The sequence below is a fragment of the Crotalus tigris genome, unplaced genomic scaffold, assembly GCF_016545835.1.
Source record: "Crotalus tigris isolate CLP2741 ecotype Arizona unplaced genomic scaffold, ASM1654583v1 scf7180000024117.2648584, whole genome shotgun sequence".
In the NCBI taxonomy this organism is placed as follows: domain Eukaryota; kingdom Metazoa; phylum Chordata; class Lepidosauria; order Squamata; family Viperidae; genus Crotalus; species Crotalus tigris.
The window spans coordinates 982190-1001731 of NW_024100394.1; the positions used below are offsets into that span (position 1 = coordinate 982190).

Sequence of the window (19542 nt, forward strand, 5' to 3'; positions counted from 1 at the left end):
TTGAAATTGATAGAACACTGAAGCAAGGTGGGCTGCTTGTGATTGGAGACTGGCATACCAAAATTGGAAACATGAGAGAGAAAAATGTAACTGGATTGTGTGAAATGAAGCAAGAAACCAACATATCAATTTCTGACACTCCAATGATTTCTTATTGGCTAACATTCTTCAAGCAACCAAAATGATGCCTTTGTATATGGGCATCACCAGATTGAGTATACAGAAATCAAATTGACTATATTATTGCTAAGAGGAGGTGGAGAAGCTCAATTATAGCATTAAAGGGATGGCCAGGTTCGACTGTGGAACAGATTAAAAATTGCTTATGTGCAAGTTCCAGGGTAAGCTAAAAAAAGAAGAAGAAAGCAGGTCAATTTCCACAGTATGATATTGAACATATAACCATCCTTTTTAAGGATAACATTTGGAATCACTTTAAAATCCTGCACCTTATTGATAGAAAACCAGAGGAATTATAGAATGAACTTTAAAAAGTTGTTAAAGTAAAAACAACTGCCAAAAATGAACATAAAAAAGCAAAATAGATATCACAACAAACGATGGAAATTGCTATGAAGGAAAAAAAAAAGCCAAAGGGAAGAAAGACAAATTTTCAAAAAAAAGTTAATGAAGAGTTTTGGAGAACTGTTAGAGGAGACAAGAAGGAATATTACAACAACATCTATAAAGTTTAAAACAGAAGTCATAATTAACAAGGGAAGTCTTCTAAAAGATGAAGTAGACTGGTTCCAGGTTTGTAAAGTTGTGAAACAAGATTGTATACTATCCCTTTATTTATTCAACCCATATGCTGAATAAGGGAAGTTGGATTAGAAGAAGATGAACATGGTTTTAAAATTGGAGGAAGAAACATCAATAATCTGTGCGATCCTGGTGACATGACTCTGATAACCGGAAAAACAAAGGATCTGAAAGCCCTACTAAAAAAAAAAAAGTCAAGGAACACCTTACTAATATTAAATATAAAGAAAACCAAGGTAATGACAACAGATAGAACAACCATCATTGGAATAAGCAATAAAATTATCAAAGTGTTGTATAGCCTCTATCTTTTAGGATAATCCATCCAGAGTAAAGAAACAGTCAACATATACACAACAGACTAGCATTTGGTAAAGCAGGCATGAAGACCTTAGAAAAGATATTCACCTGCCACGATGTGTCTGTACCTACAAAGGTCTATGGTATTCTGTGGAAGCAAAAGTTGGATTTTAAAGAAGCAAGGTAGGAAGAGCTTTGCTGCTTGAGATTTCTGAGAATACCATGGATAGCCAAGAAAATAAACCAATGGATCATTGAATAAATCAACCAAGAGTTCTTACTTGAGAACAAATGACCAGGCTCAAATTACCCTACCGCAGATATATTATACAAAGACCTGCTGTGGGTCTTTAGGGAAGGCTCTAATGCTAGGGAAGGTGTAAGGAAAGAGAAGAAGAGAATGACCAGCAGTTACAATAGCCAAGAGTGCACATTGGAAGAGCTAAAGGACTAGGTTAGGGACAGAGCATCTTGGAGAAAAGAACTGGCTAGCACTGACTAGCACTGATGATGTTATCTAGTTTGGTAATGAAACATCTGCAAGAAAAGCACCAAGCTCAGAGAGCACCAAAGATTCCACAGAAAATCTATACATGTAATCAGTAAGAGTTGACAACAACTTCATGGCATGTAATCAATCAATCAGTTGACATATTTAAGTACAATATATATAAGACTACTTTTTTTTAATTCAAATTCCCCATAGTCTCAGGTGAGAAGCCAGACTTGTTTCTGACCACAAGACTATTCAGCATAAAATCTTTCATAATACAGGTACAGTACTGTAGAATGTCATATGAGCAAATGCTTTTTATTTTAAAACAGGACACAAATAATTAGCATATTAGAGACAGTTAAGCAAAAACACTAAATCAAACCACTTCATCATACACCATCAATTTCCATGTACAAGTTTACAGTTTATATTTTCCTATGGAAGTTAATTGTTTACATTCAGTATTATAGTTCAGATAGAGGTTTACTAGTCATCTGTTATTTGTAAGAACAGATCTGTGACTCTGCATGCACAGCTTTCAGAGATATAGTCAAATAGCTGAAACACTGTGTAGCATAATAAAGTTTAGGACAGTTTTGAAGGTCAGATTAACTCCTACAATATTGACAAACACATTCTCTGCTGGCTCCTGAACTGTGAATTCTCTTCCTCAGCCAAGTTCCCTGACTCCTTCATTATGCACTTCTAAAGCCCATTCTCTTTAATTAACTAAATAGTTCAGGTTTGTTGTCTTTATTGTTTACCCTATAAACATGATGAACATGCTGTTCTAATTAGTTTTGTTAGTTTATGTTGTTGCTATTTGATGATAATATTTGATGATAATTATTTTATAAGCCTTCTCTGAAAATGCATAAATTGTGTAACCTATGAACAGGTATTATTTTATTCTTTCATTCCAAACAATCCATTTACAAATGTTAATTTCATAAATTGATCATCTGAATAGAGCCTTTTGTTATAGTGTTTAATCAGTGGCCTTTTCCTCTTTGCAAAAAAAATAATTTAAACTTTTTAAATCCAGTCGTACAATTAAACCAATGAAACATGAATCTTATTTGTATTTATAACATAAAAAAGAGCCACAATGTATTGAGGGGTGTCAGCAGGAAGAGGTCAAAAAAGTCAACATTGCAACTAAAACCATGTAATCGAAGTCTCTCACAACGGATGTAAAAAAGGATCAAGACTTGGACTGCATGATTGTAAGTGTACTGTTGACTTTTTTGTACTGTTGACCCCCTGTGAACAACTTTGAATCTGTTCTAAGGCAAAAAGATCTCAGATGACAGTGGTTTAGCTTAATGTGGGATATGAAGCATAGATATTGGGGTACCTTGTGTGGTAGACCAGGCAGGAAACATGGCCAAATGAGCTATTTTTACTTTATAGTAAGATTACATGAACAGAATCTTGCAAGTCTGAAAATACATTTCTCCCCCCTTCCCATCCCCTTTATCACCTAGGAAAATAAGGATGGTCTTTTCTGAGCCTCTTGCCCCACCCACATTCCTGCTGGGCAGTCAGCTGCCTTTTTATCTGATCATTTCCTTTTCTGTATCTCTTCATTCTGTCTCCTAAGGTCATTCCCACATTCCCACGTGCCATTATAGGGGCTGCTCAATGTGCTCACCTGTGGCTTAACATACTCATTTTTGTCCTTTAGCGCTTTCCCCCAAGTACACACACCAAAAATACAAATAATTTTCATCCTTTCCCCTGGTAATGCCATCCCTATATACTCCCAGAGACCATTTTTTCAGAGACTTTTTTAAAAGAAAGATGTGGCTTTCAACTAAAAAATATTACTCATTATTAGATAGAGGAATATTTATTTATTATTTATATTTCACAGTTCTTAACTACCCATCTCCCTCAGAGAGGGCTCTGAACAGTGTACAATTAATCAATAAAAATTAAGCATTAAAAACAGAATAATTTAATTTAAAATATATAAAACAACATTATTTAAAAGATAGAGTGATATGTTCCCAATGTGATCTTATCTTGACCTAAGATCATCTTTATGATTTTTTACTTTGTTTATGCTATCATAACAACCAATGCTAATCTTAAAACAAATTTAGTTTGGAATCTTTAAGAGTCTCACTTTATACACTTGATGTAAAGCAGATCATCACATTAATCAGGAATGATTTCAGAAAGACAGGAGTAATATGTATTATTGTTATTGTAACCCAGAGTTGGGGAACTAAATGGGTTAATGAGAAATACATTGGAGGAGAGAAGTCCATTTCACCTAAACCAGATTTATACATTGTGTTCCCATTGTCCTGCTGTTCCAGTTCAACACGTCCGAAGGCCATCCAGTTAGGCAGAAAAAAAATCAACCTGAAAGGTTCTTAATTCCCAGTATAGACCCTAGAAATTTCAACTTAAATCAAAAATAAATTGAGCTCAACGTGAAAGCAGCATAAACTCCAAGGAGCTCTTCTTAATAGAAAAGAAAATAAATACGCCATGTAGTACAGCCTGAAAATTGCCAAAGAGCTCCTGGCAGGTTATGAAAAGGAATGAGTCCCAAAGGAAAATCCCCAAGTGAAAAAACTCAGCTTCTGATCAGTTCAGTTTGACCCTGAGAATGATAACAAGAGTTTGAGACTTGGTATTGGCTAGATTCATGGAATAGAGCTTAAAGGCCTTTTTTTTTTTAAGGAAAAAAGCTTGACAATTCTGGTTGAGGTGAGGTAAAGGTGAGGAAGTCCTTTCTGCTCTTGAGGTTGATCAAGTGAACAGGTCTGTTACAGTCTTTATGAGACTGCTTAAGGTCATGATCTGTTGAATTAATGCAGATTGGTCTCAATCAGCCATCTTGCTGATCCCATAACCCCAGCAGTGAGGAGGCTAGTCATTGCAAAAGTTATATTGTAATAATTGTAGGGGAAAGGCAAAGAGCAGCTTTAAAAGTCTGAGCAGACTTAGCCCACAGACAGCAATCAACAATTTCTATGAATATAATTACAAGTTCCGCTCACATCTTTAAATCCAATTGATTCTAAAGTGATCACACAGCAGGAGGAAATATAGTGTCTTGCTGATAATAAAATCTTCTTCAAAATTATTTGAGATGCAAATTATAGCATTTTGCCAAGGCATCGGTGATAACAGCACATCTTCATGAGGTCACAAAAAATAATTTGAGCAGTATGATGTAGATCAGGGGTGTCAAACTTGCAACATCACATGATGTGTTGCAACGTACCATGACTTTTTTTTTCCATTGCCGGCAATGGGGTGGGCGCAGTTTTGGCATTATGCATCCATCCTGCAGTTTGACACTCCTGATGTAGATTCTTGACAAATTTTAACCTATGATTTATTAGTGTGCTGATGTGGAATGTGCTGAGTGTCCAGCACATACATCCAGCACATACATCCTAAATATTGTCAACATTCAAATGCAGTCACTCCCACCTTATAGTTTTTCAATCTGTCCTATTTGCTAATAGAAATAATTATGTAGTGCTCATCTGTACAACTTGAAATTTATGAAGTACATAATTGATACAACTCTAACCCAATTTAAGCACATACATCCTTTTTTTTAGAGGGGATATACATCATTTTCAGTTTTAAAAAGCAAAGCAAATAAATTTTTACAAGCACTGTTTCTCTGTTTGCTGTTACTGTTGAGAACAAATTAATGAAGCTGGGTAGGACTAAGATCCCATGAATAAAACGGTGGGGGGAGAGGGAGTAATTTTAAAAATCTATCAAGAAGCATCTCTTTTATTAGACTTTTAATGCTTAATCAAGTATTAAGTTCCCAGACTCATGTGAGATTGATAATTGAACAGAGAGGAATTTAAGAAACTCAGCTTCTCGCTGCATTGGTGGTAGGGATTGCAACCTCAAAAACAGTTGCTTTTGACTTGTTTTTGGAATTTAATTATGCCCAGGCCAGTTTATCAGGGAGAGATCCAGGCATCAGAAACTTCCTTAATTACAGGAAGTGAGGTATCTTTCCTTTAATCCCATAGTCTGTTGGCAGGAAAGCATACATAGAAGTATACCAATGCCCACATTTTGGAATTACCAGTGTTGACAATCTACCCAGTTCATACCAGTGACTTGAAGTCATATCACCTAGACTTGCATGGTTACCATTTGCCACCTAAGTCCCCAAATACAATTTCTAGCAGCTGCAATTCCATTCATTTATTTTCAAAAGAAAGCCTCGCTATCTTCAGTGGAGTGTATTCTATAGTATTTTTAGGGTTGTGTTTCCAGGGAACTTTTTAAATAGGTCTGCAGTTTGGAAATCAGTCCCAATAAGCATGACCAAAGCAACCTATACTTTGACCACCATTTTAGGTGCATATATCATATTGATATATGAATGGATTTGTTGTTTGCTGCAAAGATTCTCTAAAGATATTTACACCAATACAGTGATAATTTCCAGATGGATCCTACAATGGTTATTTGTCACCTGCATATCAGTTTAGCTCTGTAAGAAATTAATTAAATCTTGTATCACTGTTTAGCATTTATATGGAAGCATTAAGTACATCTGATTTTAAAAGACTCAATTTCCTGTTTTGTTTTGTTTTTTACTGGAGTAAAAATAAACCAAAGCATAATGATGCTGGCTAAATCTCCAGGTTTTGCACCTGGTTAGCAAGAGAAATTAGATCTATGAGGAAGGATTAAAAGAAGTACTGTGGAAAGAAAGGGAGCATATCTTAATAACTAGGAAGCTTATTTAAGCCAACAGAACAAAATTAGGGCTATTCTATTTAGGCTGCAAAATGTAGACAACCATAAATGCCAATACAATACTGTAACTCTAGTTGTTCTCCAAATGATTTTTGCAGCCAAAATCTTTTTTTTTTTTCCTCCCTTATTGTTGGTAGCTTTGAGTCAGTTTTTAAGTCCTGGAGATCGGACTTAAAAACTGTGTTGTCACATTTCAGCAATACAAAACTTAAATTAATTTCAATAGAACCGTGGCCAATAATAATAAAATAAAGAAAGTCAAACCAGAAATACAAGAGTTAGAATAATTTCAGTGAAGACGTATAATAAAAGTAACTGAATGAAATGTTTAATGCAGGGTTGAATTGTCCTATGGAGAGTTGGGCCCTGGCAAGTTGTCCATGGCAAGTTGTCCTGGAATCTGCCTGGACAAGTCTCTGCAGTTTTCTTGGCAATATTTCAGAAGTGGTTTGCCCTTGTTTGCTTCCTAGGGCGGAGAAAATGAATGGCCCAAAATCATCCAACTGGTTTGTTACCTCAGATGAGACTAGTATTCAGGATCTCCTGGTTTCTAGCCTGGCAAAATAAAAAAAAAAATCTAATAGCCTTAATAAAACTACATCTCTCAATACACAATCCAAAGTAGTAATAGTAGTAGTAGTAGTAGTAGTAGTAGTAGTAGTAGTAGTAGTAATAATAATAATAATAATAATAATAATAATAATAATAATAACTAATAGAGTTGGAAAGTATCTTGGAGGTCTTCTAGTCCAACCCTCTACTCAGGCAGGAAACCCTATACCATTACAAACAAATGGTTGTCCATTCTTAAAAAATTCCAGTGTTGGAGCATTCACAACTTCTGGAGGCAGGTTGTTCCACTGATTAATTGTTCTAACTGTCAGGAAATTTCTCCTTAGTTCTAGGTTGCTTCTCTCTTTGATTAGTTTCCATACATTGCTTCTTGTCCTGCCTTCAGGTGCTTTGGAGAATAGCTTGACTCCCTCTTCTTTGTGGCAACCGCTGAGATATTGGAAAACTGCTATCATGTCACCCTTTGTCCTTCTCCTCATTGAACTAGACAGACCCAATTCCAGAAACCATTCTTTATATGTTTTAGCCTCCAGTCCCCTAATCATCTTTGTTGCTCTTCTCTGTACTCTTTCTAGAGTTTCAACATCTTTTTTACATTGTGGTGACCAAAATTGGATGCAGCCTAGCACTGTGTTGGCTTTTTTGGCAGCTGCAGCATGCTGCTGGTTCATATTTAAGTGATTGTCCACTAGGACTCTGAGATCCCTCTCACAGTTACTAGTGTTGAGCAAGGTACCACCTACTGTACCTGTGCATTTGGTTTTTCTTGCCTAAATGTAGAACCTTACTTTTTTCATCATTGAATTTCATTTTGTTAGATAGTGTCCAATGTTCAAGTCTGTCAAGATCCTTCTGTATCTTAAGCCTATCTTCTGGGGTGTTGGCTATTCCTGCCATCTTGGTGTTGTCTGCAAATTTGATGAGTTCCCCATCTATCCCCTCATCCAAATCATTGATGAAGATGTTGAAGAGCACTGGGCCCAGAATAGAGCCCTGGGGCACCCCACTACACACTTCCCTCAAGTCCAAAGAAATAGTTGTGTTTATCTGTAGAAGTATATGTATATGTATGAAACCAGCAGATAGAGAATACTTTAAAAAGCGAAGAACTAGACATATGAGATTTCTCTGAGTCAGCTCATCTATTTCTACTGGAGCTGTCCTCTCATTAGAAATTATTAAAACTGTGATGAAAACAAGTTTTTGTAGGAGTGGGAGCTTGTTAACAAGATAGAAACATAGAAGGTAGAATATGTGTTAATTGGTGCTACCTTGACATACTCATTTCTCAATACGCTTATCAAAACTGCTGTGGCAATACAATTGATATGTTTCTTTTTGTGAAAACAATACTTCTTGAAAATACTTACCGTAGAAGGCAAGGAAGGAATTTGAGGCTTGCTAATTATGTATATTCATGCTTATATCATCTATTAAAATGTATGATTATATGGCGCAATGGCATAGGGGTTAGAATGCAGCATTGCAGGCTGACTCTGCCCACAGTCTGGACTTTGATCGTGTTGGGGCTTGAGGTTGACTCAGCTTTCCATCCTTTTGAGATCAGCAAAATGAGAACCCAGATTATTGGGGACAATAGGCTGATTCTGTAAACTACTTAGAGAGGGCTGTAAACCAGGGGTCCCCAACCCCTGGTCCATGGACCAGTACCGGGCCGCAACATGTTAGCAACCGGTCTGTACAAGCAAGCAAAGCCCCATCCATGGGATGCAGGCAGCACACAAAACCACGCATTCTCCAGTCCACAGAAAAACCTTTCTCCACAGAACCGGTCCCTGGTGCCCAAAAGGTTGGGGACCGCTGCTGTAAGGCACTATGGAGCGGAGTACAAGTCTAAGTGCTATTGTTATTGCTATTATAATTTTGTCCTCCTTTCCTGAAATGTATAAATATGAGTGCATCCTTTTATCTGTAGAAGTCCCTCCCACTATTTTCTAGAGCAGACATATTAAACTCAAGGCCCATGGGCCAGATGTGACCCTTGATGTGTTTAGATCTGGTCCGCAAGCAGATTAGTAGGAGGAGGTGATTGAGTATGTAGTGGGGGAGTGAGCTGAAGCAGCAGCAGCACCAGAGAGGCCTGGAGGAGAGTCAGATGGAGCTGTGGTATTGCTTGAGCTCTGCTGAGGCCTTGGGATCAGCATGTGTGGCTCTAGCTCGAGGATGGCCGGCAATTGTATGCAGTCTTTGGGGGAAGAGTTAGCTGTAGCTGTGGGGCTGCCGGGGCTTGGGGACCCCAGAATCAGCATATGGAGCTCCAGCTAATGAACACTGCATGAAAAGGCCAGCCGAGCAGTGAGTGAATGCATGGGGGAGGAGAAGAGAGGATATAAAAGGAGGGGTTTGGGCGGGAAAGAGGAGGAGTGAAGGGGGAGAGAAGGTGATAGAGAGGAGAGGAGAGATGTCAGTGGGGCAAGCCTGAGGGAGAGAAGGGGACAGCAACTGGCCCTTTGAGGATAATCATAATGCTGATGTGGCTCTCAATGAAATTGAATTTGACACTCTGTTCTAGAGGGAATTCCTCCAGCGAATACTGAATAAATAATAACTGCAGTGAGCCTTAATTATTGGGGTTTGGGGGGGGGGGCTCTGTGTTTGATCCCACCAAAATGATGTATATCAAAGGAAAAAGAGATATGGCTATTCTAAATATACACATTGCTGCCCTCTTACTCTCTCTCTCTCTCTTTTTTAGAAAAGATTATTTCTTTTGTATTTATTTATTTTTATTTTATTTTATTTTTTTAAACAATTTTATTTTTAACCAACAAGACAAAACAAAACAAAGCAAAACATAACACACATACACACACAATATATACTCCTCCTTTTTTTACAGCAATTGTGTAACAGTAATCTATTATTTACATTTCCCCCCTTATTCTTCTTTAGAATATTTGTCCTTATAGCCCCGTCATTTCTTATTTACATTTTTCTTCCTTCATGTTCTACTTCTTTCAACGTCCCAAATACTGAAGAACTTTAGATGCATTTGGCAGTTTGTCATTCCTTTGGCAGGCTTTACATGTGAAGCATGCTGCTGCAAATCAAATGCTGTTATAATTACACATTATCAAATTTGTCAGATTAAAAATACTATTATGTGTAAAATTTTAAATTACTGTTGAGCCTTACATATTATTCTCTGGCAACTTCAAACATGAGTGATGGATTAAACTGTCTATGTTCCAGTGCTTTGGAAGCTTCTCAAGGATCCCTTCATAGTATTTACAGAAAATTGTCCCTGAATGCAAATATGTACTGCTACCGATCATCCCCTGCCATATGTTTAACAAAAAGAATGAATTGAGCATGCATCCATAATCCTTTGCAATCCACAGGCTTCCATGACACACAAGGAAAAGCTTTATGGCAGGCATATAAATGAATGTGGAAAATGTTTTTTGAAGGCCAAGTGGATGAAAATCACTATGATGTATGATTAGTGTCAGCTTTTGGTGTTCTCAAATGCTAATCTGTAGCATGCTGTCAAGTACTGTCCAATATTAACTGCCATATATCTGATACAGAAATTAGTTGCTAGTGACTAATGTTTTAATATTTGACAATTAAATGAATATTCAGAATGCACGAGGAATATCCAGTATTTAAATGCTGGTTTTTAATATATGGGAACCTGTGCATTTCTTCTCTGCTTTTGAAAATAAAATGCACATGCCCCACACTAGAAAACATTGATACTTATTTCATGGATTGAATACATGTCTTTATTTTGCTGTTAATGCACACACACAAACACACACACACACATACAACCTTAACTGGATTGCTGCTATTAAAATGGATCACATCATGATGATCATCCTGAATAAATACTTTGATGATACAAACATTAATAAAATGAATACAAGCTTTGCCCTCTGCTATTATGACTCACATTTGAAGTCTGCTTAATTACAGGAACACTGCCAGGGCTCTGACACTTCAGCCTCTGCAAAAATGCAGAGAGTATATATGGCACAATGTTTACAGATGCTTAAATTATGCCAGTTTTTAGTGCACGGAACAGTAAATTCTGCTTCTGACAGCAGGAAAGATTGTCTGGAAAATGGGAGAAAGCAAGCTGCTGTCAGTACTTCACTGTCTTCAAGACTTCAACTACTTGATACACTATAATTTATTGCTAATTAAGGGAACTAAAATAGAACCTTTTGTATGTCATCCATTGGCCTCTGTGTAGCTCAAGGCTCTCTAGCTGCAATGCAAATGTTCAAGTGGAGGCTTGCATGACGTGTGACTTTTGCAAAAGAACACTGATTACGCTGGGATATGGAACATTGTTTAGTTTGAGAGTCACATTCATACCAGTGTTAAGAATGGGCATGTCAGTGCTGCAAGTAGTCAGTGTCAAGATATGGAAGGCCAAAGCAATGCTCTCTATTTTCCCTCTGTTTTAATCTTGTTAGTTTTATCTTTCCTTTTTGCTCTCTCTTCCTCTCCCTAAATCAAAGATACATGGGTTAAATACAACTTAAAAACAGATGATGCAATTTCTGGAAAATTTAAAGGGAATCATTAATGCACAGAGAAGGAGGAGTATCACTTTCCTTTAGCAGTTTTAGGCAACAAGGTAGAAGGGGTGGAGAAAGGAACTGGGGGAAAACTGTGTTCCACTTTTGTTAAACAGGAAAAAAAGATAAAGAAAGAATCCTGAACTGCCATGGCTGGGATAGGGGTGGCTTAGGACAGCCACTACTTACATTACTAAGGGAGGAAAAAGGATGGGAGGATGGGAGGAAAAAGAAAATAGAGGAAACCTCAGAGTAACACTTAGCAGCACTATCAATGATGGGGAAAAGAGGAGCTACCTGATTTCTGTCCTTACCCATTTCACAAAACACTGTAAATAAAAGTGCCTTCAGTCTTAATTCCATTTGCCTGGAACACCACACTGACACAGCCTGCTTCACCTACCTGCCATCCATTGGGTATGTCTGGTTTAATGAAAAGAAGGATTAGAGGTGACACGATAGCAGTGTTCCAATATCTAAAGGGCTGCCTGTTCTCCAAAGCACCAGAGGGCAGGACAAGAAGCAATGGATAGAAACTAATCAAGGAGAGAAGCAACCTAGAACTAAGGAGAAATTTCCTGACAATTAGAATAAGTAAACAGCTTGCCTTCAGAAGTTGTGGGTGCTCCAACACTGGAGGTTTTTAAGAAGAGATTAGACAGCCATTTGTCTAAAATGGTATCGGGTCTCCTGCAGGAGGTTGGACTAGAAGACCTCCAAAGTTAAGAGTGCTTTAAAATGTTGTGGCTATAAGAAAAATCTCTTTTAGGCCTGGTTGTTCAGAAGAGGTCTACTTTGAGAACAGTCTATAGTTTCCTTTCCCATTTTTGTTTCTAATTCTTCTGGTTTTCCCCTCTCTTATATCTTCTGCTATATTTTCAATTCACTACGTATCCTGGTCATGTCTTCTTGTGTTGTTCACCCTGTCTCCTGTGGCAGTTACAGAATAAGACAAATGAGATGAGCTGACCAGTGAAGGAGACCATCAAGTTATGGCAAATCCCTGAGCTTTTCAAATGTCACAGTGTGTTTTATAAAACCAGTGACTCATCAGTGAAATATTTACCAGGAGCAAAACTTTATCTGGTCTGCATCATAGAAGCATTTTCCCCCTTTTTTTTTTTGACGAGTGGAGTATGTAGTTTTATTTGAGTTAACAATACTACTTTCAAGGAAAATTGTGAATAAACAATGTGACAATGCTGTTCTTATTCAACAAAGTTGAATCTATTTGAAGAAAAATAAATTACAAGGAATTAAACATTTATTCATATTGTGGATAATTTATGCTGTTATAAGTTTTTGGATACATTGTTGAATTCTATTCCTAAAAATGAAGCAAAGACACACATGCCATAGTTCTACCTAAGGTGCAGTTGAGAGGTATGTAGGGAAGGATGGAATTAGTTGTATTGTGGACATATATATTATAAATACAAATGGAAAGCAAAAGCCTCATATCCACTTTTTATTACCATGGTAATCCTGATGGTAATTTGACCTTGTTATCAGCAATTAAGTGGCTGAACAGTCCCTCATTTCCCCTCTCTAGTTATATATTTACTTTTTCAATTAGCCGGTGATTTATTGGCAAGGAACAGCATTTCAGAGATATTGTAAGGCCCTGTTCAATCAACAAATTGCATCTCATCTTTCAAATTAAATTATCAATTACCATATAGCTCGTTGAATTCCACATATTCTTCCTATCCCACCCCAAGTTCTGCTTAGCATGTGAGGCAAAATTATTTCTAAGTACCATAGTAATTAGTCATGTACAAATTCATTTTGGGTCAATTCAGAATCTTCTTGACTAAAATTAGCTGGGTTAGTGCCTCTCCAAGCCCAATTTGCCACTTGAAACATATCCTGCTCCTTTCCCAAAAGCTGTCAAGAGAAGCTTGGGCATTTAATGGCTGCTAAACTGGGTAACCTGGGCTGGCTTCTCCTTTTCTAACTTGCTTAATCAAACCTCTCCCTCTGATAGGTTTGCAGAAAGAGCACTCATGGGCTCTAAGGTATTTAGGAACATCCCTTTTGTTATTCACCCCACACACGCGCACACACACACACACACACACACACACACACACCACCACCACCACCACCACCACCACCACCTTGGCAAGACAAAATGCTGAAAAATGTGCCTGTTTGGGGGTAGTTGGTGTGGGGGAGGTAGCATGATTCTAAGGGGCAAAATGAATGTCTAATGCTTTGCAAAGTTTTCAGATGCCATCTTACCACCACACCCAAAATAGATTGTTAGAAGATATGGTGGAATCTCTAGCTAGACTGGAGGGAGGTGTTAAGAGGAGACCTTGCACTAGAGAAAGCAGCAGAGGCCTGACCTCCTCTAGAATCCTTGAGACTTCATCTGACTGTAACCAAAAGAATATAGTCAGTCTGGCAAGATTCCTGTAATGTAGGTGACCAACAATAAAGCTTCTGTTTGAGACTCTTCATAACTGATTCTGGTTGCTTGTGCCTGACAAAATTCTGGTTCAATATGAGGCAGGTTTTCCAGAGAACACAAGACAATTTCTTGAAACAGAGGTGAAGTTTATTGAACAGAAAAATAGTCAGTTCATGATCAAAGATGGCCAAGAATTGAAAATAAAAGCTGGTTTCTTTTATAGAGAGATCTGTCTTTTGTCACTAGAAACTGAGCAAATTTAGCAAGGGATTACCAGAAAGCACTTCAGATCCACTGGAGAGGAAATGTGGCTTCCTGCCCTGTGGGGTTTTGGAGTTGTCAACTTTTCTAAGTTAAGGTGGTGACCTCGAGGTGATGGGCTTGAGTGGGAAAGCCAATTGTGAGTGTGAGGAATGTTCATATCTGATGGAAGTTCTCCTAGTTTTTAACTGAGTTGTCAGTGTTTGCCAGTTTTTTTTATCTAAGAGTTTCAGCCTAAATGTCAGAATCAATGGGAAGGCTTAAGGTCTGTGGGTTCACTAGCAGGTCAGGCCAAACACGGCTGGTGGGTGGCATGTTGGGCCGAGGGGTGGCTAATGACAAGATCAATTCTGCTCTTGGTCTTGCCCATATTTCAACTACATTCTTTATCGTATTGCACAAAGCCTGTTGCAGCTCTCGAGCCTTTAAAGGATACAGATTCTTTTCTAAGGCATTGCCTCTTGTGTTGGAAGAACGTATGTTGTAAATTGAAAACTAGTTGTTAACTAGGATCAATGGACCACAGGCTCTGTGGGAAATTGGTTGAGGAACAAGGCTCTTGTCCCATCATCATTTGCTGAAAGCTCAACTGTAGAAATGCTGCAGACCACATGGAATGGCAAGCCCAGTTCACCAAGTTGCAGCCAAGCTAGACAAATGCTAGGAAGAAGGAAAAACATATTTTATGGTTCTTCTACTCTTTTCATTCTTTTAATAAAAATCAGATTGTGAAAGTCAATGGCTGCAGCATTTTTATTTAAAAATTGAAATGTCTCAGTGGAACATGAGAACAGGACAACTAATTTTTTTTTAAAATAGGGTCATTATTTAATTAGAAAATGAAATATTTATAGCTGAAATTGTCATACTTCCTTTATATTGTCCATCACAGGGCTGTAACATTTTGAAGGCAAGGCACGAGTGCATCTTTGATGAATGAGATTTGTCACACAGAAAATGCAATATGTTTTCATGTCGTTCCAGCAATGGAAAATAAGTGAAATTCAAGTGAATTTTTATCTCTGTCAGACTAGATATTTTCCACTTAGACTAGTGTTATATTGATTCATACGTAGGTCATATTTTCAAACGAGATAGAATTTATGGAGAAATCCTGCATTGTGTGCCTTTGACACTTTCATGAATGTGACCTTCAGATGACTAACATTCCAATTAAAAGTGTTGTCCCAGAGCTTTCCCATCTCATTCATATATTGTTTGATATATTCAATGTACTATAATTCATAGTTTAAAGAAGAATATATGTATAAAACCTGGGACAAGTAGTCTAATTCTTTCCACACCAGCTTAACCAAACAGAAATTAAACACAGGGAAGATGTTTATGCTGCATGCTATACAAATACAACAGTAGCCTTGTATGTCTATCAGATTTTGTGGTCTCATAACATTGTGTGCAAGAGTTAAAAGGACTCCTGCAAATTATTCTTAGTGTAAGAATACAAACACACTATCTTCACTTTCAGAATTATCACTACTGTAATACAAACATTATTTGGTAAGTATGTTATTCTCTGTCTTCTGCCTTCAACCTAATCCTGCAAAGTTGGATGAAGAGGCATTACACCACTGACACCTAGGTGTTCTAACTCACATTATCTCCAGCAAGCAGGGTCAATGGCTATGTAGTCTGTCTATGATGGGACTTGTAGTACAATGCTAGAGAGCACTGGACTGGAAATGGCTACTTCTAAAGCTGTTCATCCCCAACAAACATATTAGATGTCAGCTACTTCTGTTTAGGATCTACCAGATATTCTTTAATATCAAATTATCTAGCTTCTATTTCAGCTGTCCTACCCTTCCTGTAGTAGCAAGTTCCAGTATAGCAAGAAGATTGTTGTTAACATAGTGGACACTCTCAAGAACCACTGTAAGTATTTTATTTTTTATCTTACACAACTGTAGCACAATAGATCACATGAATTCATCTAAGATGAACCCGTGCTGAACTCAACATGATTATGCAATATAATTTTTTTAACTGAACATTTGGTAGCTTACTTAACCAAATTTTGTATCTTAAGCTAACTTAAAATTGGCAAGCCTTTGTCTTCACCCTTTGATACACATTGTATTAAAACAATTGTATCTAGGTAAATAATTGTGCATTTTGTTCCTTCCTAGAATTTCAACAAAGGAGCCGGGATATTCAAGATAGCAACAGAAAAGGCTACAGCATTGTTCCTACAAAGAAAATTTATACATATAAAAAGTGCACTGTTTAAAAACTGAATAAAACTGAACCCTGTGGTTGTTTAAAGTAGATGCTTATGCTTCAGACTGTGTTTTTTAATGAAAGAAAAACAGTTATTTTGTGGATAGACCATGTTGGTTGAGTGACCAAGAAGTAGACTGGGACCTATTTGAAAGTCTCCAGGCAATATGCAAAGGTTTCAAATTCCTATTGATCCCTCCATACCTTCAGTGTCGTAGCTAAAATATAATAAAGCGGTTAACAAGGAATTGTTGTATGATGAAGTGTGCTTTTCTTTTGATTCTGATACTTTCAGTTATGGATCTCAAAAAGCAGCAGTGGAATAAAATGAAGCCGCAGAATTTTTGAAATTATACAATATGTATTATCTTTACTCAAGTGAAAATAAATAGGCACGTAATCCAGATTGGGTCCCCCATACAGTGAGATGGGGAATCTTTCCTTCTCCCAATATTTGCCCGTTAAAATAATAATTGGTATCAATGGAGAAGAAAAAAGCCACACATTCTGATTGTGTTGAATAAATCAAAGAAGAGATAGAAATTGTAATATATGGCAATAATTATACATATCATACTTAAAGCAACAATAATCATATAAATATTAAAACAATGCAAAGTGCTGAATGCAAAAATTGTAGCTTCACACCTTTTTTCAAATGGGAGGGGACAAAAACCAAGCAAAATTCTAAAATAGTTGCACAATTTAGGGTGTCAGGAAGAATCCCTTTATATGGGGACCAAGTAGTGGGCTTCTGCAAGGGGGAATTCAAAAAAAGACCTTCTACAGAAATTTACATCTGTGTAAGATCATAATGAGAACACCAGTCCGTCTAATAGTCTTAAAGGTTAAAATTGGAAATTGGACATAAAAAGTAGCCCATTCCAATCTTTTATTCAAGTGTAATGTGATCAGTGTAGTATATTGGTTGGACCATCACAAGAAAAAAGAAACTTCTAGCTCCAAGTTCAGCATCTTGCTTGTTGAAAAAGCCTGATTTCTGCCACTCTTAGAGGACCATTCACAAAATCTCCTCTAATTAAGAAGAGGTCAGAAATTTGCTCCAACTATATAGAACTGGTTAATTCAGTAAACTGCTTAATGGCTACATTCACCTGTTATTAATATAACTATAGTTAAGCCTGTCTTGTAAGCACAGTCACTCTCTTGCAATAAAAATAGATATGTATTTTTAGTAAATCATTTAAGTAATCAAAGGCAATGTAATTCCTCACCTTTGAAAGGAAATTAGATGGGTTATCATTATATTGTTTTCCAGATGGAGCACCATTGTAGCTTCTTTGTTTCCCTTTCCTTCTCCCAAGAGTTTTCTTTGGTGAGAAAGAGCAGCTTCAATGAAATGTTTAATAAATCATATAGAGATCTTTATTGAAATCAGTAGTCTGCTATGTTTTCATCCTATAGTACAGCAGTTCTCAACCTTTGTGTGACAGCGACCCCCGTCACACGGACATGCCGCGCATGCGTGGCGCGCATGCACGGCGCCCCCCATGCATGGCACGCATGTGCGGCGGCGCCCCCATGCATGGCGCGCATGCGCAGCAGCGCCCCCACGCGCAGCGCGCATGTGCGGCGGTGCCCCCTGGGGGGGAAATGGCGGATCGCGTTGTTTGGTGACCCCCGTAAAATGGTCGTTCAACCCCAAATGGGGTCGCAACCCATAGGTTGAGAACCGCTGCTATAGTATCTTGTAATACTATAAACTAGTATTAGGTAAAGGCTCATTCAGATGGAGTTCAACTCCTGAAGACTTCATGGGCAGAGCCATTCTCTAGACAGCCATTAACAGCATGATTCCCAACTTCTGTTCCATGGACTGGCACCGGTGCACGGCATGCTAGAAACTGGTCTGTGGAAACAAGTGAAGCGCCATCTATGGGATGCAGGCAACACACAAACCCATACCCCTTCTGGTCTGCGGAAAAACCTCTCTCCACGGAACCAGTCCCTGGTGCCCAAAAGTTGGGGGGGGGCGCTGATTAACAATGTCTGAAATAATTCCATATCACTCACCTCCCTGTGTCCATTTTGCTTCAAATTTTGTTCAGGTACAATTCCATTCTCTGCAGGTAAAATGGGAACATGCTGGTTTTGTCTGCCCTATCAATAGAAGACCTTTTCATGAAGTGGCATTTACAGCTTATTTTTCCCCCTTCGATATCAGAATAACTGACTTAAGAAACTATGCATTTGACTACTGTAGGGGTCATTTCTCTGTTCCATTTAATGAGAAAAATATATATATTAGCACCACTTTACCCTGTAACTTTCTATTTTCTAGAAGGAGTCCTCAACTTATGAATATCCATTTAGTGACTGTTTGGCACTGAAAAAAGTGACTTGTGACCAGTCCTTGTACTTAACAATTATCATAGCATTCCTGCAGTCACATGATCAAAATTGGGGCATTTGGCAACCAGCATGTATTTACAATGGTGGCAATGTTCTTGGGTCATATGATTTCCCTTTGTGATCTTCCCAGCCGGCTTCCAACAAGCAAAACCAATGGAGGAAGTTGGATTCACTTAACAACCATGCGACTCACTTAATGACAGTGGTGATTTGCTTAACATAAAATCATAAAATCAGTTGTGACTCACTTAACTATCACCTTACTTAGCAGTGGTCATAAGTTGAAGACTATCTGCATTATAATAAATTTCAGTTTATTTGCTAAGATATTTAAATTTAATAACTGGGACAGTGGAGTTGTATGATGAGCCAAAACACACAATTATGGTTGATTGGTTGGAGAATACTGGCTCCTTCCTGAGGCAATCTGCATTGTGATTGGTTGCTGCGGGTGTGGAGAGGGAGTTTCCCTTTTTTCCCGCCTTCTTGTGTGCCTGTGCACTTTGTGATTTACCTCATAATGTTCCTGTTTGCCCAACTATCTTGCTTGCTGTAAATATAGATGTAAAATATATTTATTTATATAAAACTACAAGTTTGTGTCAGCGGCTCTTGACTTCATTGGGACACTTGCTGTGCAATTCCCTGACATTATTTCTCCTCAATAAAGCTACAGTCAGAAGTCTTGTTCTAAGTTATTGATTAGGTCATGTAGTATTGTAACTTGGGTGGAAGGAAAGGGCAACAGGCCAGTTCTGAACAAAGACAACAGCAATAGATACGTATTGTTAGGTTTTAAGATGGTAGCA

The 19542-nt window shown here is 37.8% G+C and overlaps 1 protein-coding gene across 1 annotated transcript in view; it reads left to right on the plus strand.

The window, feature by feature from the left end:
- DLGAP2 (DLG associated protein 2) overlaps positions 1-19542 on the plus strand; it is a 358902-nt gene that overhangs the window by 305153 nt on the left and 34207 nt on the right. The window lies entirely within an intron of this gene.